Below are 12,818 nucleotides of genomic sequence, written 5' to 3'. Positions count from 1 at the left end.
GGTGCAAATGAAGTTGCTGCTAAACCTGTTTTCTATGGAAGCCTCCATTTCTATTACTGATACAGTATCTTCTATTTACTCTGAAATGACGCGTCCTATTAATCAGGTCCGTTGGGCACAATGAGTTTGTTGAAACACCTTTTCACAAGATTTTGATTTAACAAAATCATTTAAGTTTAATTCATGATTAAGAGACAATTAAATTTAAGTGCTTTGATTTAATTGTACTAATCCGTTTGTTCAATATTGAGTATAAATATACATGCAAAAAGAAATAAAGATTAAGACAGGACAAAGTCAGCATACAACAGAAGCTGAGTGAAGAGCAACTCAGCATAAGAGAATATAAGTCATCTTCAGAATGACAACTTCAGAATAAAGCTGAACAAAGAAGCTGAGTGAAACGAAGCTCCGCACAGAAGAAGTCTGCTCCAATAAATAGATTCTACAGAACAAAGCTGACCATGGAAGCTGAGTGGAAAAAGAACTCAGTATGAGTATTGGTGAAAATCAAAGACAATGATTATCGAAGTGAAGCTGAGTGATCTTCAGGACAGCTTGAAGGATCCTTTAGCTAAAAGACAACTTCGACAACTGTCTGCACCAATAATAGAAGCCTTGAATTACGCAAAAGCCAAATTCCAAGATGCATGGGTCAACTGTTCGATGCTATAAGACAAACTGCCGCAAGAAGACAAAGTCTGTAGGAAGAAAACAAGTCTGACGTCTGAAGAATTCAGAAGACAGGATTGGTCTGCACATCTGAAGCTGACCAGAGGTTTGTCCCCCCAAAAGAGTCGTTTTGGACTCAACGGACAAATCAATTTCAAATGATTTGTTCCTCTAAATTCAACTATAAAAGGGACAAAGATATCATTTGGAAGATTGCCGATTTACAGAAAATTACAAGTGAGAAAGATACAAATTCAAAGCACTCAAAAACAAGAAAGAAAGCTTACACCAACCTTCTATTCTTTGTGTAAATGCTAGATTGATTGTTTGTAATCATCTAAAGTGTTCTTTATCTTAAAAGGAACAAGTGTGTGATCAATTGTAATATTGAGAGTGTGTGTGCTGAGTACTTGGTATTTAGTACTTAGTGGTAGAGAAATCTAAATGCTGGGCTGTAGCATTTAGTAGGAGTTGAGTAGACGAATAGAGGAAGGTACTATTGCATATTCAACTGCCTGTAATCGGTTTGTGCTCTACCCTTAAAGAGCTCAGTATTGGATTCTAAAAGCCCGGAGGATTCTGGGGACTGGACGTAGGCGGAGAGGCCGAACCAGGATAAGTGATACTGAGTAATTTCTAACTCTCTCAAATATATATATATGTGCTTGTGTTTCTTGTTATATTTACTCAGCATATAAACTGTTAGAAGCTGACACTGAGTAAATTGGAGTGCTGAGTTGGAAGCTGACCACACAAGTGTCAATTCCCAACTCTCAAGTAAAACAGTCTTAGTCAGCATCTGACTAAAGCTGCCTTACATTAAAGTTCGGCCAAGCTGACCAAAGCTGAGTTAATAAACTCACCAAAATTATTAAGTCAGCAAGATTAATTAGCGAAAAAGTTATATTAGTTCCTAATCCCCCCCCCCCTTGGAACTAATCACACGGGACCAACAAGTGGTATCAGAGCCTAAGCTCACTACTCAAAGATATAACTATCTTGAGCGGATCCCAATAAATGGCTCAGAACAGCACTCGTTTCCTTCCCGGGAACCAAACAACACAGATACTCCCTGAGGGATTATCCATTAGTCGGCCTCCCCTATTCTTTGGATCTAACTATACATTCTGAAAGAATAGGATGAAGAACTTTATTCAAGCCACAAACATGAGTGCATGGCTTGCAATAGTTCAAGGCCCATACGTGCCATATAAAACTGTTAACAATGAGAAAGTTGTTAAGAGTGAAACTGAGTGGTCAGAAGATGACCTTAGAAAACTTCAAAACAATGCTTCGGCTATCAATATGCTTCACTGTGCTTTAGATGCTGCAGAATACAATAAGATTTCAGGTTGTGAGTCAGCACAGGAAATTTGCAAGAAGCTTGAGGTGACCTACGAAGGCACAAGCAAAGTCAAGGAATCAAAAGCAAATCAGCATATGAGACTATACGAGCTGTTCGAGATGAATGATAATGAGGACATCTCGGGAATGAATGCTAGATTTACCAACATTATAAATGAGCTGAAAAGACTTGGAAAGAACTTCACTGAGGAAGAACAGGTGAAGAAGATCTTAAGAAGTCTCCCCAAAAGCTGGCAGGCCAAAAAGACTGCTGTGGAGGAAGCTCAAGACCTGACTATGTATAAGTACGATAAGCTAATCGGATTGTTGCTGACTCATGAGATATCAATGAAAAACTTTAAAGAAAAGGAGAAGTCAGAGGACAAGAAACAGAAATCACTTGTCATGAAAGCTGACTCGACCGAAGCTCACTCATCAGACAATGAGGAGATGGCCATGTTTACACGAAAAATGAAGAAGCTGTTTAGAAAGAATGAAAAGAACAGCAGAAGGCCATTCAGAAAAAATGACAGGTACAAAGCTGAGTCCAGTGATAAATACAAGAAGGACAGCTCCAAGCCTGTCACATGTTTTGAGTGCCACCAAACTGGGCACATCAAGTCAAGCTGCCCAAACCTCAAGAGAGATAAGAAGGGAAACAAGAAGGCAATGGTAGCAACATGGAGTGACAGTGATGAGTCAACATCATCCGAAGCTGACGCAAATGAAACGGCAAACATATGCTTCATGGCCGATGATGCTAACCACTCTCAATCTGAGCAAGCTGACCTCTCTGATGAAACTGACCAGGAGGCACACAACAATGAGGTAACATCCTTACTTCTTCTTAGAAATGAGATGATAAACGCCCTGAGTGATTTATACGCACTAACTAAAAAGTGCAATAAGAAAGTAAAGGCACTCAGCAGGCGTTGTGATGAGATTGAAGAGGTCAAGCTGAGTGACCTCCGATATCTTCTCCAAGACAACTCAACTTTGCATAGCAACATGGAAATTATGCACAAGTTTGTCTCGGAGGTCCAATGAGATTCAAAGAAACTGAAAAAGGATGTCACTACCTTACAGAGCCAAATAAGAGGCTCAAATAAAAATAAACCTCATGCTGAGTACTCAAGTCCTAGCCAGCATAAACAGTTCACACAGTGTGACTGTTGCGGGAAAAAGGGACACACAAGAGAAGTGTGTTGGTACAATAAGCGCACTGTCCAATGTGACTTTTGCGGAAAGAAATGACATACCACAAAGGTATGTTGGCATGCTCAGCACAATAATGCTGACCACCCTCAAAGGGTAATTCATTGTGACTTCTGTGGTAAAAGTGGCCACACTATCAAAGTATGCCGTCACAAATTAAAATACGACCTTGCATCTGTTTATGCTAACAAACGAGGACCCAAAAAGAATTGGGTACCTAAAGATGAATAGTCTAAAATGCAGGTGAGCCTGAGATGCGTGGAGAAATCAAAACTGTGGTATATAGACAGCGCATGCTCGAGGCACATGACCGGTGATGAAACTCAGTTCATCACACTAGAGCTTAAACGAGGTGGAAGTGTAAGCTTTAGAGACAATAAGAAGGGTAAGATAGTCAGCTCAGGTACTATCGGAGGTAACCCAACTATTGAGTCAGTCTCCTTAGTTAAAAGTCTCAAATACAATCTGCTGAGTGTAGCTCAGCTTTGCAAGAGCGGCAGAAAGGTTGTATTTGATGATACTAAGTGTCAAATACTCGAGGAAAAAACAAACGAATTGATTTTAACTGCCCCTCGTGTAGATAATGTATACATGCTGAGTTTAGAAAAACAGTTTTCTAAAAATATATGCTTAGTGTCTAAAGAGGATAACTCCTGGCTATGGCATAGAAGACTTGGTCATGTAAGCATGGACCTTCTTGCCAAATTAGCTAGAAAGCAACTAGTTGAGGGACTGCCCAAACTTAAATTTGAAAAAGATCAATTGTGTAATGCTTGTCAGCAATGCAAACAAACTAAAAAGTCATTTCAAAGTAAAAATATTGTCTCAACCAAAAGACCATTGGAATTACTACACTTGGATCTTTTCGGACCTATCCAGCCACTCAGCTTGGGAGGTAAGAAATTTTCCTTAGTCATTGTAGACGGTTTCTCTCGGTACACTTGGATCATCTTGCTGAGTAGCAAGGATGAAACATTTGAGATGTTTACCACATTGATTAAAAAGCTTGAAAATGATAAAGACCTAAGAATAGCTCATATTAGAAGTGACAATGGTGGAGAATTCAAAAACCAACAGTTTGATGAATTCTGTGAAACCAGTGGTATTGACCACAATTTCTCTACTCCTAGAACACCTCAACAAAATGGGGTTGTTGAAAGGAAGAACAGAACAATTGTCGAAATAGCTAGGACAATGCTGAGTGAAAATAGGCTTCCAAAGTATTTCTGGGGTGAAGCTTTCCACACAACATGCTACATTCTAAATATGGCTCTAGTCAGACCTATTCTTAAGAAAACCCCATATGAACTTTGGAAAGGACGAAAGCCCAACATTGGCTACTTTCGTGCCTTTTGGTGTAAATGCTTTATACTTAACACAAAAGATAATCTTGCAAAATTTGATGCTAAAGCTGATGAAGCGATCTTTTTAGGGTACTCAACTAACAGCAAAGCATATAGGGTATATAATAAACGAACTCAGGTTGTAGAAGAGTCTGTCCATGTTGAGTTCGATGAAGCTGACCCTGCAGGAAAGTCAACTCAGCTCACTGAAGATGAACCAAGCTCAGCTTCCGCTGATCAAAATGGAGCCTCCGAGTCATCGATACAAGGGCTGACCAAAGGTAAGCAAGAGATCGAAATAACCTTTGCTGACCAATCTATTCCTGCAGAGATTGTAGAAACACATATTCCAAACAACTCAACATTACCCAAAGAAATAAAAATTCCAAGAGGACATTCGGAGAAGTCCATTCTTGATGCTGCTGACAACAAGCTAATGACGAGAGATCAGCTTAGGAAGTATCTCAGCAATGTTGCCTTCGTCTCAGTGCATGAGCCAAAGAATTTTGTCGATGCTGAGCACGATGAATATTGGATCAACGCTATGCAAGAAGAGCTTGATCAATTCACAAGAAATGAGGTATGGGATCTAGTACCTAAACCTAGGAATCAAAAGACCATAGGAACTAAGTGGGTCTTTAGAAATAAACTAGATGAGCAAGGTAATGTAGTCAAAAATAAAGCCCGACTTGTAGCCCAAGGCTATAGTCAGCAAGAGGGCATTGACTACGGTGAAACCTTTGCACCCGTTGCTAGGTTAGAAGCTATACGAATACTGTGTGCCTATGCTAGTTTTATGGACTTTAAATTATATCAAATGGATGTTAAGAGTGCATTTCTTAATGGCTTTATAAACGAAGAGGTATATGTTAGTCAGCCTCCAAGGTTTGAAGATCCAAAGTTTCCAAACCACGTTTATAAACTCAAAAAGGCCTTATACGGCCTAAAGCAAGCTCCAAGAGCTTGGTATGAGAGGTTGACCAACTTCCTGCTGACCAGGAATTATGTCAGAGGCAAAGCTGACACAACCTTGTTCATTAAGAAAAAGGGTAAAAATACCCTACTTGCACAAATTTACGTAGATGACATAATTTTTGGTGCTACTGATGATTCTATGTACAAAGAATTTAGCAAACAGATGCAAACTGAGTTCGAAATGTCTATGGTGGGTGAACTCAACTTCTTCCTTGGACTTCAAATCAAGCAAGGTAAGAATGGCATCTTCATAAGTCAGTCTAAGTACGCCAAAGAAATGTTAAAGAAATTTGATATGGAAGAATGTAAGCCCATATCAACCCCAATGGGTACTGACACGGTTCTTTATGCTGATGAAAAGGGTAAGTCTGTAGACACCAGGTTATATCGAGGTATGATAGGCTCTCTACTTTATCTTACTGCCAGTAGACCTAATATTCAGTACTCAGTATGTTATTGCGCAAGATATCAAGCTGACCCCAGGGAATCTCACTTAATAGCTGTAAAAAGAATTTTCAGATATTTACGGAGCTCAGTTAATGCAGGTTTATGGTATCCAAATACAAGTGACTTCACATTGATTGGATATACTGATGCTGACTATGGACGAGATAAGCTAGAATGAAAAAGCACTTCAGGAGGATGTCAATTCCTAGGAAGCTGTCTAGTTTCGTGGTTTAGTAAAAAGCAGTCATCAGTAGCATTGTCTACAACTGAAGCTGAGTACGTTGCTGCTGGAAGCTGTGTGGCCCAAGTCCTATGGATTAAGCAACGGCTTGAGGATTATGGCATCAAAACAGAAACAATAGAAGTCAAATGTGACAACAAGAGTGTCATTGACTTATCTAAGAATCCAATCCAACACAGCAGGATGAAGCATGTCAGCATAAGAGACCACTTCATCAGAGATCATGTACTCAAGGGTGAGATCAAGCTGACTTACGTCTCAACAAATGAACAGCTTGCGGATATCTTTACGAAGCCCTTGGCTCATGAGAAATTCAACATACTAAGGGAAGCTATCGGTATGTCTAATCCTCTTTAATAAATTTTATGTGCTAAATTGAATGTTGAGTGATTACCATGCTGAGTGATTTATGAAATTTTAGTAACTGTTGCATGTTGAGTTAAGAATGACATGAAATCACCCCGAGCTGATTAGACATACATGCTGAGTGATTTTTTTTTTCTAAACTGAGTTACTAAAGTCCACAAACAACTATCCTACGTAAAACTGACTACTCAGAATCACAAACGTTTGATATTCTTAATGCTGAGTAAAATCCATTTAAAACATTAAATGCTGGCACGCGCATTAATAGCCACCTAGGATAACGTAAGCAATAATGAGAAAACCCATGCGCCGAACGTGTCATAAATGACAGAATCTCTGTCGGTTGATAATCTCGAGGTTAAACGGCTAGTTAAACGAATAGGATTAATTAGTACCGCTATAAATAGTGAAAGTATCCCCACTTATCACTCTTTACGCTCAAAATCCTTGGCATTCTAAATCCTTCTTTCTAAATCCCAAAATTCTCTCAAAGAATTCATAGTAATGGTGAAATCCCAAAATCCTTCCGGTGGCGGTAACAACGACGACCACACCGATGAACACCCTAAATCTCCTCATGAACAAGGTCAGCATGACCTAACTCCAAATAGAAACCCCAAAACTGACCTAGCAACCTCTTCAAAGAAGAAGAAGAAGAAGGATAAGCAGCCGAATGAGAAATTCTTCGTCAAAGTATACCCAAATGTGAAGAATCATGAGGTTCTCAAATGTAGATGGTTCTCCCCAAGCTTCATAACACATGAGCAACCTTTCTGTGAGTGGATTGCGAAAAACGAATGGACAGGACTCTTTTCGCTTGCTGGAAGAACCTACCCTAGGTTAGTATGTGAATTCTATTCCAACCTTTGTGTTGATGGAAGTGATACTGACCATCTAGTCACTCACGTTAAAGGTAAGAAGCTCAGCATTACCCCTTCCTATGTCGCAACCTTGCTAAACCTTCCAAATACCGGAAAGGAATTCAGGACCACTAAGGAAAAACTGGACCACACAGCCACGTTCTGTAAACCTGTGGGACACAAAGGGGAAATACCCAGCACGTGCATGGGGCAAAACCAAAAGATGGCGCACTATATACTGACCAACTTCATCTTCCCGAAATTCAATGCAGCATCATCCGCTTCAAACTTCGAGCAGTGCTTCATTTGGCACATGCTGACCTACAGTCCCCTCAACATGCCTGTATTTCTGGTAGGAGCACTCCAAAGAAGTACTATCAAGCTCAGGCTGGGTTCTCTTATTTCCCGATTTCTTGAAGACCACCAAATCGACTTGATAAATGAGACAGAAACGGTGGGAACTGAAATTACAGCTGCGCTATTATTTAGGTTAGTATACAACCGACCTATCAAGCCCAAGAAGGGAAAAGGGGTCGTCGAGGCAGCACAGGGGGAAGCTGAGGGGGAAGCTAAGGGGGAAGCTCAGGAGGAAGATGATGTTGAGCTACCTCAGGAAGAAAATATCGTTATAGCCGAAGCTGCTGTCCAAACCAAGCGTGAAAAGAAACGCAGGGCAATCCAAACCAGCTCAAAGGATGTTGATGTTGTCCCCAAGAAAATTCGGGTTATCTCTAAGGGGAAGAAAATTGATGCTGACCAAGGAAATTCAGCAGAGAAAAGAAAGAGGCAAGATGAGCCTGAGGAGTTAGAAAAAGAAGAAACCCCTCTGAAAATGAAGAAGAAAACTGCTGAGCTGAGTCCAGTTGAAGCTGTTCCTCTTGGATTTGCAGTTCCTGATAATTCTCACTTTATCAGAAGTCAAGAGATTGACCTTGAGCAAATCCCTGCTGATCAAGAAGCATAAGAACTCAGCAGTGATGAAGATCAGCATGATACTCATGAGGATATTGAGCAATATCAAGAAGCTCAAACTGGCAATATTGCACAAGTTGAAAGTCCAGCCGTACAGGATGAGACAGGTGATGCTGAGCTCCCAGAGCAAGAGATAGTCAGGGAAGGGCTCAACACTGATCTAGGAATAGAATCATCTCTTGATTCCATTCCTGCTGACTCACCTCCTCCAAAGGCCAGAAAGTTAAGAAGGCTTAAGAAGAAGGCCTGCAAATCTCCAGCTATTGACCTCCTGGATGATTCGCCTCCAAGGGATGAAATCACGGACCTTACAACTACTCACTTCAGGTTCTTTTCATCACATCCTGAGCCCTTCATACAGGAAAACCAAGCCTCTGTTACTCATACCGAGCAACACGCCAAGACTCCTGAAAATCCAAACCATGTCGAGAAAGAACTCGAAGTCCTAGCTGCTCAAGGAAACAAGCAAGCTATGGAAAATCCTGCTCACGGCTCATTCTTAAGCAGTAAGAGCTCCCTTCATTGTCAGATTCTATACCTAATGTATATACTGTCTCTTGGCTTGATTGAAAGAAACTCAGTGAAAATTATTTAAAAGTTCAGTGGACAGATTAGGTTTCTAATATGTCATTTCCCATTTTTATAATTTGGGTATGTAAAACGATATCGTTTTGCATAGGTGCCTCCTCCTGCACCAACTCAAGTTCATGATGAGCAGGTAACTATCTCTACCGATCCAACTTCTTCCCATCCTATTTTGCAGAACATTGAGCAGTCAGCTCCTGCTGCTCATCCACATCAAAGTCCAGTTGCTGACCATACTGACACTTCTACTCAACGACAACACCAAACACCTCCTCAATCTGGTGCTACTAGAATTCCGGCCACTGAGGTAAATCCTGAGGCATAATTTGCCTATCTTAATGCAACTGAGTCTGGCCGTCGCATCATCGACTCGGCTCAACATCTTATCCAGGATCTACATAATTCTCATGCCGTTGCTGCTGGGTCCGCAAATGCTAAATCACAAGAGTTTTCGTCTATCACTCAGCTTCTCAATGAGATCAAGAACCTCAAAGATTTAGTAAGTGTCATGACCTCAGTTCAAACCCAACAACCCAAGCAAGAATCCTTTGTCAAGCTGACTGAGCTAATATTGATGATGGTGAACCACATGAATTCACTTCAAGGACAGATCAATGCCTTACCTACCATCAACACGGGCTATGCTACCTCTGCTGAGTTAGATCATTGCTTTACCAAACTGTCTTCTGAGCTGACTGGTGCTCATGATCTTCTCTCTTCATCCTCCCAATGCACGATGGATGAAATTAGTGAAGCTGTCCGTCTTTTGAATCTGAGAAAAAAGGAGATGGAAACTGACATGGTCAAAACCAATACTATCCTCCAAACCACTCAAAGCCTATTTCGCCATGTGCGTCATACAAACGCTCAACGTGACATCTACGACAAGGCTATCATTAAAATTTACCATCAATCGTATTCACAGCTAGCGGAAGCAATGTCCTAGCTAGCTAAGTCACATGAATACATGCTCAGCATGATCAGCTCATCTATTCGCGTTCCAGGTTCAGTTCTGGATGATGGAGTTCCAGTCCTTGATGGGTTGTTTGAAAGAACGAAACGTCTTAAGGCATACTCGGTCAAGCTCACTCGTGCTGCTCTCAATGACACCTTCATTGCTCCTCCGCCTGATGGTGGCAAAACGGAGGAGAGAGCTCAAGCTTATGGAACTCATCCTAGAACAGGAGAAACTTCGGCCAGCAAGAAGAAAGACAAAGGCAAAGGGGTAGCTCAGGCTTAGTTAACTTAGGCTTAGTTAACCTATGTACTTTTTGTATGCTGGCTATTTGTATTAAGCATCTTTTTCATTCACATTTTTCTTTTTCAATAAGTGATGCGTATCTATATACTAAATGCTGATCTGTCTACAATTGAACAAACAAATTCAAAATTAAAAATATATACTCAATACACATCAACTCTGATACATCCACACATAAACTATTCATGTATCACAACTGAGTAAAACATTGAACTCTTCTGAAGATTGACCTAGGAAGGTTTAGAGTTAAGTTGAGAAAATATATGCAACCCTTACGGGGGAGTAATTTCAGAAGAATTAAATATAATTCAATCATGGGGAATTTTAATACTGAGTTCCATAAATTAAATATTTTGCCAACATCAAAATGGGGGAGTTTGTTGAAACACCTTTCCACAAGATTTTGATTTGACAAAATCATTTAAGTTTAATCCATGATTAAGAGACAATTAAATTTAAGTGCTTTGATTTAATTGTACTAATCTGTTTGTTCAATATTGAGTATAAATATACATGCAAAAAGAAATAAAGATTAAGATAGGACAAATTCAGCATACAACACAAGCTAAGTGAAGAGAAACTCAGCATAAGAGAAGATAAGTCATCTTCAGAATAACAGCTTCAGAATAAAGCTGAACAAAGAAGCTGAGTGAAACGAAGCTCAGCACAGAAGAAGTCTGCTCCAAGAAATAGATTCTACAGAACAAAGCTGACCATGGAAGCTGAGTGGAAAAAGAACTCAGTATGAGTATTGGTGAAAATCAAAGACAATGATTATCGAAGTGAAGCTGAGTGATCTTCAGGACAGCTTGAAGGATCCTTTAGCTAAAAGACAACTTCGACAACTGTCTGCACCAATAATAGAAGCCTTGAATTACGCAAAAGCCAAATTCCAAGATGCATGGGTCAACTGTTCGATGCTATAAGACAAACTGCCGCAAGAAGACAAAGTCTGTAGGAAGAAAACAAGTCTGACGTCTGAAGAATTCAGAAGACAGGATTGGTCTGCACATCTGAAGCTGACCAGAGGTTTGTCCCCCCAAAAGAGTCGTTTTGGACTCAACGGACAAATCAATTTCAAATGATTTGTTCCTCTAAATTCAACTATAAAAGGGACAAAGATATCATTTGGAAGATTGCCGATTTACAGAAAATTACAAGTGAGAAAGATACAAATTCAAAGCACTCAAAAACAAGAAAGAAAGCTTACACCAACCTTCTATTCTTTGTGTAAATGCTAGATTGATTGTTTGTAATCATCTAAAGTGTTCTTTATCTTAAAAGGAACAAGTGTGTGATCAATTGTAATATTGAGAGTGTGCGTGCTGAGTACTTGGTATTTAGTACTTAGTGGTAGAGAAATATAAGTGCTGGGCTGTAGCATTTAGTAGGAGTTGAGTAGACGAATAGAGGAAGGTACTCTTGTATATTCAACTGCCTGTAATCGGTTTGTGCTCTACCCTTAAAGGGCTCAGTATTGGATTCTAAAAGCCCGGAGGATTCTGGGGACTGGACGTAGGCGGAGAGGCCGAACCAGGATAAGTGATACTGAGTAATTTCTAACTCTCTCAAATATATATATATATATATGCTTGTGTTGCTTGTTATATTTACTCAGCATATAAACTGTTAGAAACTGACACTGAGTAAATTGGAGTGCTGAGTTGGAAGCTGACCACACAAGTGTCAATTCCCAACTCTCAAGTAAAACAGTCTTAGTCAGCATCTGACTAAAGCTGCCTTACATTAAAGTTCGGCCAAGCTGACCAAAGCTGAGTTAATAAACTCACCAAAATTATTAGTCAGCAAGATTAATTAGCGAAAAAGTTATATTAGTTCCTAACCCCCCCCCCTTGGAACTAATCACACGGGACCAACAGAGTTGTCTTAGTTGGAATTGGCGAGGTTTGGAAAATACCTGTGCAATTCAAAGTCTTGTGGAGCTTGTTAGAGCTCATTCTCTATCTGTAGTTTTTTTTTAATTCAGACAGTATGTGACCAACATATTGCATTTCTAAAGACTCGTTTAAAGTATAGTGGTTGTTTTGTAGTGAATAACAGGGGGCATAGTGGTGGTTTGGCCGTCCTATGGCAAGATGTATCAATAGCAAGTTTTTCTTATCATCATATTGAACTCAAAATATTAGATACCACTCGAGGAGATTGGCATCTTGTTGGTTTCTATGTGTTTGCAAACCGACCGGGCCACTCTCAGTCTTGGGATCTCCTCGCCCATATATCATCTTCTTCTATTCTTCCAATTGTATTTATCAGGGATTTCAACTATCTTCTAGACTAGTCTGAGAAACAAGGGGGCATTTTATATCCTGCCTCTTTAATGAATCACTTTGCTACTGCCATATCTGAATGTAATTTGCATAATTTGGCTTCATGGCAATAATTTTACTTGGGGAAAGGGTCGCGGCTCATCTAACTGGGTTCAGGAGAAATTAGGTCGTGCTTTCTATTTCAACTCTTGGCTCTTACGTTTTGGGGAACATAAGCTGATGAACTTGATATCGTCCTACTTGGACCAC

This window comes from Euphorbia lathyris, chromosome 4, assembly GCF_963576675.1.
Source record: "Euphorbia lathyris chromosome 4, ddEupLath1.1, whole genome shotgun sequence".
NCBI classification, from domain to species: domain Eukaryota; kingdom Viridiplantae; phylum Streptophyta; class Magnoliopsida; order Malpighiales; family Euphorbiaceae; genus Euphorbia; species Euphorbia lathyris.
The sequence above is the reverse complement of the archived record's forward strand: the minus strand, read 5'-3'. Positions refer to the sequence as shown.